This window comes from Microplitis mediator, chromosome 10 (genome assembly GCF_029852145.1).
Source record: "Microplitis mediator isolate UGA2020A chromosome 10, iyMicMedi2.1, whole genome shotgun sequence".
Taxonomy (NCBI): Eukaryota; Metazoa; Arthropoda; class Insecta; order Hymenoptera; family Braconidae; genus Microplitis; species Microplitis mediator.
This window is the reverse complement of record NC_079978.1, coordinates 16,138,768-16,158,029: the sequence shown is the minus strand read 5'-3', so window position 1 is coordinate 16,158,029 and position 19,262 is coordinate 16,138,768. Positions and strand designations below refer to the sequence as shown.

At 31.6% G+C, this 19,262-nt stretch overlaps 2 long non-coding RNA genes across 2 annotated transcripts; both read right to left on the bottom strand.

Moving 5' to 3' along the window:
- Nucleotides 1-212: 212 nt before the first annotated feature.
- LOC130676563 (uncharacterized) lies at nt 213-18,551 on the bottom strand. The gene is made up of 3 exons (XR_008991435.1): nt 17,658-18,551; nt 768-963; nt 213-335 (listed from the first exon to the last, which is right to left on the bottom strand). It is a non-coding gene; the product is annotated as an uncharacterized LOC130676563 (long non-coding RNA).
- On the bottom strand, nt 5,625-6,513 carry LOC130676561 (uncharacterized). Its single transcript, XR_008991430.1, has 2 exons — nt 6,321-6,513; nt 5,625-5,820 (listed from the first exon to the last, which is right to left on the bottom strand). It is a non-coding gene; the product is annotated as an uncharacterized LOC130676561 (long non-coding RNA).
- Nucleotides 18,552-19,262: the final 711 nt, after the last annotated feature.

Genomic DNA, 19,262 nt, shown 5'->3' with positions numbered 1-19,262 from the left:
ATGAGAATAATTACTAAATTTGGATAGTAATCTTGAAACGCTTATGATTTATATGAAAAATTCACAAACGGATTAGTATATTTTACAAGTCGTTTAGTAAATTTTACTATCCCGTTTAGTAAATTTTACTATATTAGAATGGAAAAAAATTAAATTAAATTTTTAATAGTTTTTCAACTTTTTATTATTATTGATTATTAATTTTATTATTTCTATCATCTGTATTGGTGTTGGTGTGGATTTTTGTTTTTTAAAAAATCACTTGTTTCAACCGAGATTCGAAACCTGATCTCCCGCGCGCGAGTTCTTTCCAATGTCTGACGGCCCGATGTGTCCTTTGAATAAAAATTTCAGAACTTGTAATACATCTTTGTATATGCTATCCCCACCCACTTTTAATTTTATCTATACATAGTAGAATTTACTATACAGATAGTAAAAAAATATAATCGTGTTAGCAAAAATTACATTGCGTATAGTAATTTTTAATATTTTGTATAGTAACAAATCCTATATTGTATTAGAAAATTTACTTTCTTAAATTTGTATTTATTAATAATACTGATAGTAAAATTTACTATAAAAATAGTAAAAAATATAATCGTCTTAGCAAAATATACATTACTCATAGTAATTTTTAATATCTTATTATGTAATTATTACTAACTAGTAAATTTTACTAAACGTTTAGTAATAATTACAGTACAGAATGTATTTTTTCATATCTGTTAGTAAATTTTACTATAGTATTGTAATTTTTACTTTACTTTTTTCTACGTGTAGTACGTCGATAGTTGATTGGCCTGGAATTGCTGAAGTTGAAGATGGCACCGATTTCGGTGGCCCTTCGAACATAAACGTTTTAACTGTTTTAAGTAAACGTCCAATGTTTAACGTTCACCAATGAACGGTTCTGACTGCTTGTTTACCAACAACATAGCTAACTGCACCACCAATTAACATCTAAAATAAAACAAAACAAAACAATATTTTTTAATTGGAAATTTCAACTTTGGATTGTGTCTCTATGAATTGAATTTTTAAATTATTTCTTGTGACAGACACTTGAAATGTACGTCATTTAGCGCCTATACCCGGCAGCTAAAAATATTAGATAATTGTATTACTCAAAAGGTTTCGTGTCTTTATAATTTCCAGGGCCAGGGACTTCGTGTGGAAGAGGAAATACTAATACACATGAAAAAAAAAAAAAAAAAAAAATAAGTGCGATCGGCAATATTCGTTACCCTCGCAGATTTGAATCACGGTGGAAACACCGTGGAAGTTTAAACACCGTGGATTACACGGTGGGTTTGTTCCATTTTACCACCGGGTATACACAGTGTATCCACTGTGATTACGCGGTGTATCCACCGTGATTCCACGGTGGCTTTGTGCTATTTCACCACCGTGGTTCCACGGTGTATCCACCGGGTAATCACAGTGAAAAGACCGTGTATACACGGTGGCAAAGCCACCGTGGAATCACGGTGGATACACCGCGTAATCTCAGTGGTACAATGGAACAAACCCACTGTGTTTCCACCGTGATTCAAATCTGCGAGGGTAATCAGTGATGTTCAGGTTTAATAACGACAAAGTTCAAATGATTGAAACCTGTCAAAATCACATGTGAAAAAATCTAACCCTGCTACCCAATGCATATAGGTGACGTTAGTACGCAAATTATTCGAAAACACATGCTGGTTGCGTATTTGTGTGAATACGTGTGCGTGAGATTGGTATGTATTTGTGTGAGAGAGAATACAATTTTGGCAATTAACATTTCAAGAATAAATTAACCGATTGAGCATAAAGCTCAAAAGGTCCATTGAGACTTAGATCTCATTAGATTTTAATGTCAATCAGTCGTGTGGTTTCAAAGTTATTGAAAATATGAAAATAAAAAAAATAAATTTATACGTTTTGGAAAATAATTTTCAGTTGTTCTAACCGTTCGATTCGTTGAGCTTGATCTATGTTACTATATACATATATATAAATGTAAACATATATTCCAGAGATTAATAACAAGAGAAAAAGTAGGAAGGAATTTAAGACAAAATTTAAAACTTAGGATAAGATAGAAAATAAGACGAAAATTAAGACAGAATATTAAAGAATAGGTAAAACGAAATTCGCGACTACGAGTAAGATAAAAAATTAAACAAGAATAAAGACACAATTAAGACAAAATTCAAGACTAAAAATAAGATAAAAGTTAAGACACAAAGTATTATCAAGCAACAATCGAGCAAAAAATCGATGTTTTGAAATCCTGACGACCCCTTTTATATCAGTCATGTCTGATCAGATCCAATCATATATAAACTTATGCACGACTATACATGAATTTATATTAGCCATATCTGATCAGATCTAATTATATATAGGCTTATATCTAATTACATATGGGTTTGTATCAGTCATGTCTGATCAGATCTAATCATGTATAGACTTATATATCATTATATATGGGGTTATAACAGCCAGGTATGATTATATCTAATTATATATAGACTCATATATGATCAGATCTGATCATAAATAGACTTATATATGGTTATAAATGGAGTGATCACAGCCAAGTATGATCATATCTAATTATATATAGACTCATATATGATCAGGCCTGATCATATATAGACATATATGGTTATATATGGGGTTATAACAGCCAGGTATGATCAGATCAAATTATGTATAGGCTTATATATACTCAGATCTGATCATATATAGACTTGTATATGATTATACAGGGTGTCCCAAAAGTTCCGGCCCAAATTTTAAGGCCAGATAGAGGACGAAATTCTGGGACGAAAAGTCCTCTGCCGTTTTTTCACCTGACGAACAGGTAAATTGATATTAATTAAAAAAGGTAGCCAATCAGAAGAGAGCATTAGCGCGAACCAGTAAAGTGGGGTGAACAGTCCGGGGGAAGCTTCAGCGCGTGAGCGCTCGGCTGTCGTTCAGCGGCTTTCACAACGCGAGATGCACGCGAATGGAATTTTTAATTATTTAATTTTTGATCTCTTCGCAAAAATCGAGACCTGCAAAAAAAACTAATTTTTATTTTGTTATTAACTGACAAACGGTCAGCTGAATGCTACCAGTTCAAAAAATAACAAAAGATTTTTTTAAAAAAATCTAGTATCGCAATTATTAAAAATAATTTATTTCGCACTTATCAACTGACTGGCAGTCAGCTGACTGCCAACAGTTTCGAGGAAAACTGAGAATTAAAAAAAAATAAAAGTCCAGTCATGCAAAAAAAAAAATTATTTTGCGCTTATCAAATGACTGGCAGGCAGATGACTGCCGTCAGTTTAACGATTGCCTGAGGATTTTTCAAAAGTAAAAGTCCGGTCATGCAAAAAACAAATTATTTTGCGCTTATCAAATGACTGGCAGTCAGATGACTGCCGTCAGTTTAACGAACGGCTGAGGAATTTTTATCTAAAATTCAGTCGCGCAAAAGAAAAAAATTATTTTGCTCTTATCAACTGACCGACAGTCAGCTGACTGCCGTCAGTTTAACGATTGCCTGAGGATTTTTCAAAAGTAAAAGTCCGGTCATGCAAAAAACAAATTATTTTGCGCTTATCAAATGACTGGCAGTCAGATGACTGCCGACAGTTTAACGAACGGCTGAGGATTTTTTATCTAAAGTTCAGTCCCGCGAAAAAAAAAATTATTTTGCTCTTATCAACTGACTGGCAGTCAATGACTGCCGTCAGTTTAACGAACGTATCTTTTGAACGGATGAACCGATTTTGAACTTTAAGGTGTCATTCAAAGCGGCTTGTCAATATCTTGAAGCTGTAAGAAAATTAAACTTGATCGGTAGGGCTCGTTCAGAGATATTCCAAAAATAAAATTTTTTCAAAAGTGTTTTGTTTGGATAACTTTTAATGTGCTCGATGGATTGATTCCAAAATGGACTGGGCTCTAGAGCTTTATAAGCCACGTCGAATGCCACTGCAACCATCAAAATCGGTTCATTCGTTCAAGAGAAACCGTTGTCGAAAGAATTAAAAAAAATTTATTTTTTATTTTTTTTGAAATATCTCAAAAACGACTCGATAAATCGAATTCAAAATTCAATCAACTTTAGAACTTGATAAAAGGCGTCGATTGCCACCTTAACCGTCTCAATCGGTTTATTCGTTTGAGAGATATTGTTGGAGAAAAAATAGTAAAAAACTATTTTTTTCGAAAAGAACGGCATATAAAACGATTTTCGAGCTCGAAGAGCTCGAAAATGTATTCACGACAAATTTTTTGAGCTCAAGGAGCTCGAAAACAGCGGGAAGTTTTAGAGCTGGCCCGCAGGGTCAACCGATAGACAGATTTCTTTTTTTAATATTTTGGGGGTACTCCGTTTTGCCTACCCTACCCTCTTTCGCCCCCCCCCCCCCTCCCCCCTTCCCTAGTAGTGCTACTTGATCTTACTCTTAATTTATTCATTTATATCAAATCATAAAATTACAAATTAATAAAAATATGTCATTACTCTTCAGACAATTTTGTTCATTAAATAAAACTACATTTCACCTCATTTTTACGATTTAATATTTTTGAATTAAATTGTATTTAAATAATAAACAAACAAAAAAATCATGATTATCTGGACATCAGATTTAGCACAGTGGATAGCGTCCCGGCCTAGTAATCAGAAGGATCTCAGTTCGAACCCCGGTAGCCCCCATAGAATTTTATTCGTTATTTCCCATTAATTCAGTTATAAGTTAATTACACTCCAATGTAATGTCGATAAAAGTGTGATCAAACTTTTTTTTAATTATATTTATTAATTTAAATAATAATATTTTAGATCGAGCATTGGGTGAGCCTTAGATTTTTTGCTTCCCGAGGTTTGGCCGAGGCTTGATTTTTTGTTTCCCAAGCCTTGGCCAAGGCTCAATTTTTCGTTTCCCAAGACTCGGCCGAGGCTTGATATTTTGTTCCCCAAGGCTTGGGACATGGACATCATCCAAGGCTTGGACCAATGCTCACCCAATGGTTCAGCCAAGGCTCGGGTCTCTGGCATGACGACTGGCCAATGCCTGGTCCGAGCCTTGGCCAATGGTCCCTTCCTACCAGGGTACCTTTTTTATTCCCTCCTCTTTTTCATGCAGCTGTGGACCGACTTGTGCTTCTGTACTGCATCATTACGTGGTGTCCTATATCCGACCTTTTTGCCGTGGGGCTGTAGCGACAAGGGGAAACTACAGAGAAAACCTTTTGCCAGTACAGCTGTCATTTTTTGGGGCGGGTAAAGTTCCAGTGATCGATAAAATTCCTATCGGTTTATCCGTTCAAAAGATAAAGGTATTTACATACATACATACATACACTCAGACATCATCTTGAAATGAGTCAGAATAGCTTCCTAGAAGCTCAAAACGTTAAAATCTCTTAGAAATTCGATTTTCGTAAATCGGACCAAAACCAATAACTTCCCGAATTTTTGAAAATTTTAAATTTTCTTAGCGGGAAGTTAAAAAAAATATAAATAACTATTCATAATAAAAAAAATTAATAAATTATTAATTGCGACTTCGTACAGGTTATCTAAAGAATATCAGAAACATCTCTTGAGAATGAAAACACGTACAGTAAAATTTTGTTTGTCAACAAAAGATTTTTATTAATTGATACAATGCATTTATTAATCTTCACTGTATGTTATGATTATTTTCCCGGTGCCATCTTCATACTATCTATTTCACGTTGATCCTCATGTTGGCATGTACCTTGCCAAGCATACGAACTGCATGAATGTCCTGCACAACAGTTGTATCCTTGTGATGGATGGCACTAAAAAAATTTATATTTTATCGAATTTTCATTTTTCAGTAGAACTCATTTCTCAAATAGTAAGAAATATTTGTTAAATACAAAGAAATAATGTTTAAGAAATGATTTTTTAAATTGTACTAAGAAATCTTTTCAAATGCTCAGAAATCTTTCTATCAGTGTGTGCGCGATTTAATATCGATTGTAATTTATTAAATGTTGAATCAGTTTTTCAAAATTGTTTATGTCTACTTTTACACGCAGAGAAATTTTCAGTAAAAATTACCTAAAAAATATAATACTGTGAGGACATGTGGAAAATATCGAAATTTTCCCCATGCACATTATAAAATATGCTATTCGATAGCATGTAAATAAAGTGCGATTTCTACTAACAACATAATAAAAGTTTAGCTACTGACTAGATGTCCTTACAGTACCAAACTTTATGGGCAATTTTTACTCAAAATTCTTTGCGTGTAATTTTTTTTTTCTTTCACTGTGTCATGATAATTACTTACCCACTTGCCTTTACAGCCTGCAGCTGCATTAACATGGAGACCAATCAATACGAAAAGTGATAATAATAAAATTATTTTCGACATTTTTTTATTTTATATCCTGAAGCGGAAAAATAAAACAATTATTCAATTTAAATATTACAGTAATTACAATAGTACAGAGGTATAATTAAAAATATATATGTAATTATTATTTATTACCAATTGCTCTTTTCTGATGTTCTGCAAGCTTTTATATGACTGATCCGCGGATTACTGCATGACTTTTAGTTATTGACGATAGTGATCTTTGACATTTCTAACAATAAATGTTGTTTTCTGATAAATTTTTGTAGACGTAAAATTTATCTTATAAACTAGTAAAATGTAATACTTTGTAAAATAAAATTACCCATTACTAGATTTTTAATTTTACAAGATGAAAAGTAATCAGGAAATATCGAGTTTGAGATCAAAAGTCGAATGTGAAGAAATACATAAAGCTGGGATGGGTAAAACGGGATTTGTTGAAAAATAGTTGAAAACATCTTAAATAACGAGTGACATTGAGCATTATAGAGTTTATCTAGTTCAAGTAAAAATGTGTTGCACAACAGTGACGTCATAGAAAAGTTGAGAAAAACAAATTATTGAGATTAAATAATTTATAATTTTGAAAAATGTTGGAAAATCCAAAACTGTACACCTCAATCGCTTATTTTATATTTAATCATTACTTTTATTTTATAACATTAATTAATTTTTTTCTATTATGAATTTTTATTCAACTTACAAATTATCAATTTGATTTTTTTCATTTCTTATTTTCAATTAATTATCTATATTATTAAAAGAATAAAGAAAATTTCGTTCCCGGCATATCTATATGATAGAATTCGTTAATGTTATTAAATTTGGTACCGTTAGAAAGGTCTTGACTTGAATTTGTGCCTTTTCATACTTTAAACTCTTTTTAATTGCCAAGTATTGAGATAAATAGATTTATCTGTATTATTCGAATTACGTCGTAATAACGGATATGAAGGACATAATTCTGGTGTATCACCAGAACTTCCACGTCCCATATAGGAAGAAACAATAGGCCCAAGCTTGGCCGAGGCTTGGCGCAAGACTTATTAACTCTGGGGAAAGCTTGAAATCCAAGCTTGGCCCAAGTCCGTCTAAGCATACAAATGATAACTTCCTGCCAAAACTGAAAATCAGTACTGTGTCAGTACTGAATGTTAGTATTGTGCCAAGACTGAGAAAAAGTATTGTACCAAGACTGAATTTCAGTGTTGTGCCAAGACTTAGAATAAGAATTGTGCCAAGATTGTTGCTAAATAAGCACCTATGCTTATTAAAAATAAATTAAAAAAAAAAAAATATTAGTTGACATGTGCGTGATGGTAACATATGGAAATAAATTTGTACACAGAGAAATCAGGTGGATCGATGAAACTAATTTTTTTTTTTGCATTCGCTGGGTCTCGAACCTGGTCCTTCATGACTGCTAGGCAAGCGTCTTATCCACTAGGCTGTTACGCTATTCACAGAAGCCAGGGGTTTTTAGGTACCATTTGTTATTTAGACTGGTAAACCAAGGCTTGTCACTTGTATAATGGCTAAATCTTGGCCCAAGACTGGCTAACCAAGACTTGTCGCTTGAGCATTGGCTGAACCTTGTCCCAAGACTGGCAAACCAAGGCTTGTCACTTGTATAATGGCTAAATCTTGGCCCAAGACTGGCAGTCTTGGGACAAGGTTCAGCCAATGCTCAAGTGACAAGCCTTGGTTTGCCAGTCTTGGGACAAGGTTCAGCCAATGCTCAAGTGACAAGCCTTGGTTTGCCAGTCTTGGGACAAGGTTCAGCCAATGCTCAAGCGACAAGTCTTGGTTAGCCAGTCTTGGGCCAAGATTTAGCCATTATACAAGTGACAAGCCTTGGTTTACCAGTCTAAATAACAAATGGTACCTAAAAACCCCTGGCTTCTGTGAATAGCGTAACAGCCTAGTGGATAAGACGCTTGCCTAGCAGTCATGAAGGACCAGGTTCGAGACCCAGCGAATGCAAAAAAAAAAATTAGTTTCATCGATCCACCTGATTTCTCTGTGTACAAATTTATTTCCATATGTTACCATCACGCACATGTCAACTAATATTTTTTTTTTTTTAATTTATTTTTAATAAGCATAGGTGCTTATTTAGCAACAATCTTGGCACAATTCTTATTCTAAGTCTTGGCACAACACTGAAATTCAGTCTTGGTACAATACTTTTTCTCAGTCTTGGCACAATACTAACATTCAGTACTGACACAGTACTGATTTTCAGTCTTGGCAGGAAGTTATCATTTGTATGCACTATACACTCTTGGCTCAAGAAAGTCTTGACTTGGTTCCCGAAAACGTTTGTCTTCAAAAATATTTTCTTGACTCAAGATATCTGTTTTTTCTGTGTACATAACACCAAATAACGAGATTTGACGAGACGATACGAGACAGGCTGTAACGAGACGAGACCGAGATCGAGACGAGTATCTGATTTTTGTCAATTTACGAGATCGAGACGAGAGTTTGAAATTCTCGCCTGGTTTCGTCTCGTGTGAAACCCTATACGCATTGGAATCTTTCAATTCCAACAACTAATCGAGTACTTGGACCACAATTTTATATAAATTATAGAATTTTTTGATATATTTTCTGTGGATTTATTAAACTATTTGCTGTATTGAGTCAATAATACACTTATTCAAAAAATTAAAGGAACAAGAAAATTTTATAAATTTTGTAGTGATTTTTGGAAGGCTGTATTTTTGTGAAACATAATCGTATCAAACGAATAAAAAAAGCAAAATGAAGCTTGAAATCTCTAGTTTAAAGATCTTCCAGCAAAATAATTTTTTGAACAAAGATTTTTGCAGAATCATAAGAAATAGCTCGAGATAAAATTTTTCTAAACTGTTTCGCTTTGTTTTTTAGGTCTACGGGGCGGGGAAAATTTTTTTCAAAAAAATCAATTCATGGCTCGTTTAGGAAATTTATTCAGCTTCAATTTGCTTTTATTTTATTTATCTGTACGACAATTTGCTGCTGAGATATCGGCCTTCAAATGAAAAAAGATCCTTTTGTCTTTGATTATCAATATCTTAGCAACTAATGATCGCACAGTAATTTGAAGGGCAGTTTAAGAAACTTGAATAAATTCCCCACAAGCTCGATTTTCGATTTAAAAAAAAAATTTTTTTTTCATCCTTAGTATCAATTTGAAAAACCCACAAAAAAAGGACATTTTATGGTTTTTTAGTCAATTCATCGCTACTTTGCAAATATTGATGGAAAGGTTAATGTTGCCACGTAATTTTACAGCTTAATGTACCCCTAAAAACTCTGAAAATTTTCAGATTGATCCATTGAACCGTTTGTCCGGGCCGATTGCTCAAAGTTTTACAATACAATTAAAGGAACAAGTTTTGTACCTTAATTTATGTAATCGTTACCAAAATGAAAAAATTAATTTTTTTTGGATTTTTTTTCATTTTTGCATTAGTTATTCAGTAAATGTAAGGTGAAGAGAAAAAAAAATTTTTTTTTCAAAAAACGAGATAAAACAAAAATTTTTTTACGTTTTACTCGGGTTTCTTTTTTTTTCGTTTTTTGGAAAATTTGTGGTGTTAGGCAGCAGCAGCGGGAGTAGTTCAGTGCTCGCCACTAGATCGCGCTCACCACTAGTAGTGTCCCTGGTAAGAAACTTCTTTCAGAATTATTATATCCCCAACTTGAAGCGTTTATCGGACGGGTGACCCGCTGTATATTAACAGAGTGACGATAACCCATTTTTGATCGTAATATATGGGTATCCTGTATTCCACTGTACATTAATCGTTAATGTTAATGTTTTCCTGAACAGTTTTTGTGATAGTTCAAAAAAATGTACGTGTCAAAGAAATAAATCATTTTTCTAAATATGCATTTATTTAATTTTTGAACAAATATCTTATCATTTTTAAATAATATTTAATTATTATTAATAACTCATTCTCTAAGGCTCACTAATATATTTCATAATGACTACTTTATAAATTCTACAGGTCATCAATTTGATTTTATGCTTGCTACTTAACACGTAAGTATCTTTACTAAATATTTTATAGTTTCTAATAATTTGTTTTCTGGGTGGATTATAAAATATTTAGTTAAAACAACCAATAATATGATTGGCAATGGGTAATCAAATCATTTTGTTGTTATAACTCAAATTTAGTTGTCAGGAAAAAATTTTTTTCTTTTATTATTTTAAATGAAATAAAGTTATCAATAAGTATAAATAATGTTAATTCATGTATTAGAGAAAAAAAATATTATTAATGTTCGGAAAATTTACAAATGATTAAAATAGTGATAAATATTACAATAAGATTATTTTTATTTTTATTTTTAACTTCCCGCTAAGAAAATTGTAAATTTTCAAAAATTCGGGAAGTTATTGGTTTTGGTCCGATTTACGAAAATCGAATTTCCATCAGATGTCGACGTTTTGAGGTCCTAGGAAGCTATTCTGACTAATTTCAAGATGATGTCCGAGTGTACGTACGTATGTAAATACTTGTATCTTTTGAACGGATGAACCGATTTTGAACTTTAAGGTGTCATTCGACGCGGCCTGTCAATATCTTGAAGCCGTAAGAAAATTGAGCTTGATCGGTAGGGCTCGTTCAGAGATATTCCGAAAATAAAATTTTTTCAAAAATGTTTTTTTTGGATAACTTTTAATGTGCTCGATGGATTGATTCCAAAATGGACTGGGCTCTAGAGCTTCATAAGCCGCGTCGAATGTCACCTCAACCATTAAAATCGCTTCATTCGTTCAAGAGAAACCGTTGTCGAAAGAATTAAAAAAAAAAAAATTTTTATTTTTTCTGAAATATCTCAAAAACGACTCGATAAATCGAATTCAAAATTTGATCAGCTTTAGAACTTGATAAAACGCGTCGATTGCCACCTCAACCGTCTCAATCGGTTTATTCGTTTGAGAGATATCGTTGGAGAAAAAATGGTGAAAAACGTTTTTTTTCGTAAAGAACAGCATACAAACGTATTTTCGAGCTCGAAGAGCTCGAAAATGTATTCACAATAATGTTTTTGAGGTTCTTGAGCTCGAAAACAGCGGGAAGTTTTGGGGCTGGCCCGCAGGGTCACCTGACAGACCGATTTTTTTTTATGGATTCATTAGACTAAATGCGCACAATTTCAATTAAAATTTTTATCTGTTGACCATTATTACATTTCCATCATGTATTTTTATGCATTTAGTTTGTTCACAAAAATTAGTAATATCTTAACTGAACAAGTTAACGTTAATAATAATTTATGTTAGAAGACGGCACATAACAATTATAAACATAATAGTTATAAGCTTTACACCTGACGAAAAATTGTGTTGGTACCTGAAAGAATATGAAAAACTAGTCAAAGCAGATACTGAAGTGAAGAGTAACCAGTGACACGGTGCTATAAAAAATGGAAGGTACGAGGCAGTGATAGCGGGAAGCAAAATACGGCAAGTGGCAAGCATGTGTGATATAAGCAATAAAGACTGAAGGTGGAATTGCTATCTGTGTGTGATATAATTACTATCAAATCATTTACAATTATTTTCAATCATTATAAGCTTAAAAATATTTTCTTATTTGTAGTACGAACGGAAAAAAATTATTAACAATAATTGCCCTTGTGGAAAAATTTCTCTGTAGGAACTGAAAATAATTATTTATAAGTCTGAATAACAGTTCTTAAATTTTTACTTTTTCTTAAAAAATTTGAAAAAGTCTTATAAACTCGGAATAACTTTTAATTTGACGTATAAAGTCAGAGTAATTCCAAGATTTCGGACTCTTTCAGAAGAGTTATTCTGAGTTAATAGAACTCTCAGTAGAAAATTTGTGCCGCTGTCAAAAGAGTCATTTAGAGTTTTTTAGAAAAATAATTGATTTCCTTAACACGTATTTTTTTTGTACTTTGACAAAAATTGTTCAAGAAAACATTAATGTCAGAGTAATACAAGATACCCCTGTATTACTATCAAAAATGGATTATCATCTCTGCTAACATTCAGCGAGTAACGCAGTCCTTGAATGCTTCAAGATCTGAATTTATAACTTCTGAAATAAGTATCTTACCAGGGACACAATTTTTATAAAAAACTCTAGATACATATTTTTGAATATATAAACTTTGATTTAATAAAAAAATTTAAAGAATTTATAAAAAGAAAATAAATTTCCTGACATTTTTAAATTTTGAGTTTTCTACTATACTTTGTAGTATGAAATGAATAAATAATAATTGGTTTTTCAATATATTAGATATTAAAAAGATAATTGTTTCTGTTAGAAAACTTGAGCGGATAACCGATCCCGTGAATGCTTCAAGCTGGCGAATATAACAACTCTGGAATAAGTATCTCACCAGGGACACCACAAATGGTGGGCGCGATCTAGTGGCGAGCACCGAACTACTTCCGCTGCTGCTGCCTAACACACCATAACTTTTAAATCAATAATCATTAAGTTCAAATATATATTTATTAACCTCGAACAAATACTTAGTTCTCAAAAAATAAATTTGATGTTTTCATATGATATATGAATGGTCAGAGAAACTTAAACGGAAAGTACACTTAAATTGAAAAAATATTATTCGCAGATAGATTCGAGTCGAAAAAAAAATATAATTGATTAAAACCGGAAGTTATCTTGTGCATTCTAGACCACACTAATGAAATTTCTGATAGAGTGAGAATGTGATGCATTAGACTTTGGATTTTTGTATTCCAGACTCTCATAAAAAAACTAGATTCTCTTTTTTATTCTTTTAATGTTCGTTATTTGTCGTACAATCGTTCGTTTCGAAACGGAGAAAATTGTTGACTCAAAACCTACCAATTTTTTATTATGCTGTGGACCAAACTTGAAACAGGAAGGGAAGCATCCAAAAAATTGTTATGTTCATACGAAAAATTACTATGCCACATCACAGTTATTATAATGTATAAAAGTAATTGTTACTAAATCATATCGATAAGTTTTTCGCGTCTAGTAAGTATTACAGCATATTAATTTTTCGTATGAGCATAATAATTTTTTGGATGCTTCCCTTTCTGTTTTAAGTTTGATCCACAGCATAATAAAAATTGGTAGGTTTCGAGCCAACATTTTTCTCCATGGATATTTATCCGTCGATATCGAGTTGGACAAATAATCGGCAATGAATAAGTTGTCTAATGTATTAAAAATACCATACTTATTCGAATAAACTTAGATTTATACCTCCATGGATAGAAAATATGTAATTAGTAGTAATTCAATTTTTGAAATTTATAAATTTAATAAGTATCAGGTCGGTCTCTGATTATTTAATATTTGAAAACTGGCAAAGCCATCTGACTAGCAGGCAGAGACGTAAGACAGAAAAAAAATATTTAAAATAACGTGATAAATGACAGTAAAATAAATTGTATTCATCAACAGAGAAATCAGCTAACACAAGTCGTCAACCAGGCAGCCATCGGCCCTATGAGTTTCGCTTTGGCATTCATTATCAGAGGGTCGATGTTCCGGGATTTTGTATGCCGCAGAACTCGGGTTGACCGGCGAAAGCTGATCCTCGAGTATCAGTTCTACGGTCACTTGAAAGGTAATTGAAAATGATTAAACACTTGAAATAGAGTCTTGGAGACATCGAATGAAATAATGAAATTTATTTTCTAGACGTCATCGTTCAAGAAAAAAGGCTGGCACCGGAAGACATTAAGAAGAGGACAGGAGCGTGGCTGTCAGGGTGAAGACGAGAAGAACAAAGGAGCACTGGATTATTTCGCAATGATGAAAATAATATAAACTTTTCAACTCTGGAGAGTTATTCTTACTTCAACGGTAATTAGTAAATATTGTAGTAACTACACTGAGAAAAAAATTTTCTCCTGATAACTAAATTTTAGTTATGACAAGAAAATGATTTGATTGCCCATCGCCAATCATATATTCGGTTGACTCTAATGAATACAATGAAATGTATAAGTGATCATTATAGAGAATGAGTTATTGATAATAATTGAATATTATTTTGAAATGACAGAATATTTATTCAATAGTTCAATGCACAATTAGAAAAATAATTTATTTCTTAATTATTTATTATTTCTTAAATAATTTGTTATTTAAACATGTTAGATAATAAATCATCTGAGTGGAATCTAAAAAAGTAATTAAAAACATTTTGCACGCCTCGGACGCGATAGCGGGAGAGGTTGTGCTCTATAATCGACTTGTCGTGAAAACGGGATTTTCCTACCTTTAATCATTTCTGCTAATTTCATAATTCGCCTCTGTGGAAAAAAAAAGTACACCAATGTCTAAAGCAATTTATAAAGAATAATTTGGATTTAATTAAAAATTTCATTAAGCTACACTATAATAAGAAAAAAAATTATTTAACATGAGACTAGTTGGACGTGAATTGGGATGTCCGTGTGTGAGCAAGATATCTCTCGAAAAACTCAATTAATCAGTCCAATTTTTTTTTCAATAGCTTCAGATTTTAGTAGAATAGAAGCCTTTTGAATATTACTACTGTAGTCCTTCTCGTTCATTTATTATCAATTAAAAACTGAAAACTGATTATGTTTACTAATGCTTAATCCGCCATTTTTCTCCCACAAATATAAGTAGGCATGATTATCATGAAACTTTGCTGATATTATAAGGCTCCACTTTACCATCAGATAAATTTTTTTTTTTCTTATATCGTGTGACAAGTCGACTTGCCAACTGTTATCTAATTAACTAAATTTAAAAAAAAAAAAAAAGGAAAGTCTAGATGTTTATTAAAAAATTTTGTAATAAAGAAAAAACATTAATAATTAATTTTAATATAATATGAGCGTTCGAGGCGTGCACTTTTGGATTTTCCAAATTTTTTTTAATTTTATATATGTGCAATTATTTTTTTTTTTAATTAAATTCTAGAAAAATACATTTGAGAATTTTTAATTGTCCGCTAACTTCAGGATCATATATTTTTTTTTAATTTTTTATTCGAAGATAATTTTTCTTTTTTAAAATTAGAAAGTGATATTTTGAATTAAATTTTTGATTTTTATTCTGCATTCATTAAAAAATGTTATAAAAATTTAATTTGGAAAAATTAACTAAGTGTAAGTGTAGTAGACATCCGACAATTTTTTAATTACATCTAAAAAAATTATATAATTAAAGTAATGAAATTTTTAAAAAATGCATCTACTGAATTTCGAATTGTCTACATATGAATTTTTTTTTTTTATTTTGTAAACATTTTAATTTATTATTTCAAAGTTTTAAAAATTGTCAAATGTTCGCTAACTTTACTGTCATAAAAATGAATTATTACTCTTAAAATAAAATTACTTATATAAAATAATTAATTATATTAAAATCAAAACAAAAAGAGGATTTCGTTTTATTAATATTTTATTTTTCAAAAGACATGATTAAGTCTATGGTGCATTATCATTAACTTTAATTACATTAATATTTAATTTTTTACAAAAAATATATTAAACTTATTAAATAAAAAGTAAATTTTTAAAATATAATTTACTATTTAACTATTTACTATTTACGTGAAATACTTAATATTTAATTTATGAAAATAATAAAACCTACAATAATATTTTACTATTAAAAATAACTGGATGATAAATAATTATGTACAAAAAATTAAAAATTTATTAAAACTACAAAAACTTACGTCTTTTAGCAGAACACAAAATACTGCCCATGTCGTAATTATTTTGACGCTTACGGCTGTGGTCCAGATCCGCTACAGTTGAGGGTACAAGTTGGCAGGTACTTCCAATGGAATTATCCTGAACTTCTACATCAGGAGGTGAAGAAGTCGATGACCCATCTGACTCAGATTTTTTCTTCATCAGTCTATCACGATACTCGTGATAGCTGATTTTTCGTTGAGTCCTTGGTTTCTCGACTTCAGGGTTACCGGAAACATTTTCTGGATCCGATGAACTGGGGGTCGTCGCTATCCGATTCACTACACTCACTTTGACCGATGGATTTTTAAATAATCCCATCACCCGGTTTTTTATTCTGGGTGACATTTGGTCTAAAACCGCTTTGAACTCCCTGTCCATCTTAATCAGCAAATCGAACGTCACTTTAGTATCGAGTAGCCAAAACCAAAGATTCCCGTCTATGACTTGAGGAATCTTCCACTGCGACGATTGGATGGTGAAATAAATACAGAATGACGCCACAACTGCCGGTTTATATTTCAGGCACATTGATGTCATCTGTAATGTATAATTAGCCATCTGCAGAAAAATCTTGCATAATTCCTTGCAAGCTTTTATTTCCCCACAGAATTTCTTGATGTAATGATGAGGGTGACTAACCCCCATCTTAAATCCAAGTGTTGCCAGAAGAAGTTGCTCATTTGAAGTTAGTGCCTTAACCTTCTCCTGGTTCTCGGCAAAAGTAGTGTCCAGTTGATGAACTTCGTATTTGTTTAGGCAGACATGAAGAGCGCTGATGACCGCCTGCGATTTTTGTGGCTCTTCTTCCACCTTTGCCGCCAGAAAAATCGCCGCCGTGGCAATTTCATACCGGTGAAACTTGGCTAATGAATGGTGAATAAAGAATCTGTGCATGTACACAATGGCAGTATGTACACAGACTTCTGACAATTTTAGCCGCTTGCCCAAATCAGTTATTAGGTAAGCGGCTTGTTGTTTATGATCTAGCTCTTTCTCCGCGCTGATGCCATCCTTGGAACTTGGAGAGTTCTTCAACTCTTCTTTGTTGAAATACCACTTTTGAGCCATTTTTGTTCACGATTTTTCACTGTCAATTTAACTTCACTGGAAACTTTCTTACTTTACACTGGAGCAGCTTATGCACTTTGAAATAACACAATTTTGTTTTTTCCGTAACTTTTAAAATATTCTTAGACGAACTGTTGGGTATGGAGTTCGAGAATAAAGTGAGGAAATATTGACAAGACACTGAAATTTAAGGGATTTTATAACAAAAGAAATTGTCACGACAATGGGTATGGGGGTAATTAAAAAGTAATAGTTTGGGGCTGAAGAAATGTACCTGAGGTAATTAGGAAAAGGTAATTAGACTTATGACTCAAAATATTATGGTCATTAAGGTCTGCATATTCACGTGTGAACGTAATTACTATTCCTGTGAAAGACCAAATGGCAAATAATTAAGTTTATCATTAAATATTTATGCCGGAGTCTCAAATAATGGATTTAAAATTTTCTGAAAATTAAAGTATACGGGAATAAATTACCTGTGTACATTAAGAGGCGACAAATAACATAATGACGGTCATCAGTAAATAGTATCATTCTGAATAATAATTCTTTCATTTACAATTCAAACGTAAATAATTATAAAATAAATACTAAAATTTATTGTCTATACAGGAAAAATTAATTGCGCGCCTCGAACGCGAAGCGGCGAGGTTGTGCTTTATAACGGACCTGTCAAGGTCACTTGACTTTTCCTCATTAAACTGTATATATTATTTTTATGTCACACTCACACGTTATAAAAAGCCCATCAACCTAAAGAGAAAACACTAATTAATAAGACTGATACTTTCATTAAGTTGTCCGATACGTATTATAATAAAAAAAAGTTCAATAAAAAATATGTATCGTGGACGTCAGTTAGTCTGTAGTCCAAAAAAAGTCTGTGGCACGGATATTCCGTGACAGCTTGACTAAATGACTTTATTTTTTTTTCACTGTCTTCAGAATTATGCAAAGAAGGTTCTTTTCGAAAATCACTACTGTAGACCCTCTCGTTTTTTTTTAAATAAATCATTTCTGTTAAAACCGGCACTATTCCATGTAAACAAACACACACTGCAGCCATTTTTTTATTTTATCGGGAATTTTTTTTTTCATCATTGAACTTTGCTGATATCATAAGGTTCTACTTTACCATCAAATGCTTTTTTTTTTTTTAATTTTTTTATTACCAACTGTCATAGAATTAACTAAATTAAAAAGCAAACGACGAATTTCTTTGTAGATATTGTAGTGGTTGGTATCTTAAATTAATATCACTTATACACTACAATGATAACACACTTATATTAGAAATAATAACACCACAATTAACAGCAGTAAAAGAAAGCAAGAGCAATATATAGTTTATTGAGATACAATGTTTGCTGTTAAACTGTCAATATAAGACTGACTGACTTTAATCGCGCATCTATAAAACAAGAGAAGAAGGCATTTGTTTTCTAGCTATTCAAATATTTAAAAGATCAGTTTCACATTCGTTACAATATTTATTAAAAAATTTTGTAATTAAAAAGAAAATTAATCATTTATATCTTTCATTGTAACATGAGCGTTCGAGGTGTGCACTTTTGGATTTTCCAAATTTTTTAAAAGTCTTATAGTTTTTTTTTTTTATCAAATTTATAAAATTTTTTTGACAATTCCACTCATGTGTTTAAACACTCATACTATTTTTAAATTTTTTTTAATTTAAAAATCATAATTAATCAACAGTTAAAAAAAAATAACATGAATATTTTTTTTTAATTTTAATAAATATAAAAAACTCTATATAACACTTTTCACAGCTGCACAAATTTTCTACAGGAAGTTTTAATACACAAAAAAAATTCCTCTTCGGCAATTAAATTTGTTTTGTTAAATTCTGTTAAACTAAAATTGATTTGGGACAACTAAATTTTATTACTTTGACATGATCTATTTTCTCATTTTTAATAAATGATTTAATAGACTCTATTTGGTTGACATTAATAATTCTCTCTCTAAGATAATAAAATCATTTGGTTAAGTTAAGAAAATATTTATTTAATAGACAACTGAATTATTTTACGGTGCCAACAACCCCAAATATTCAAGCA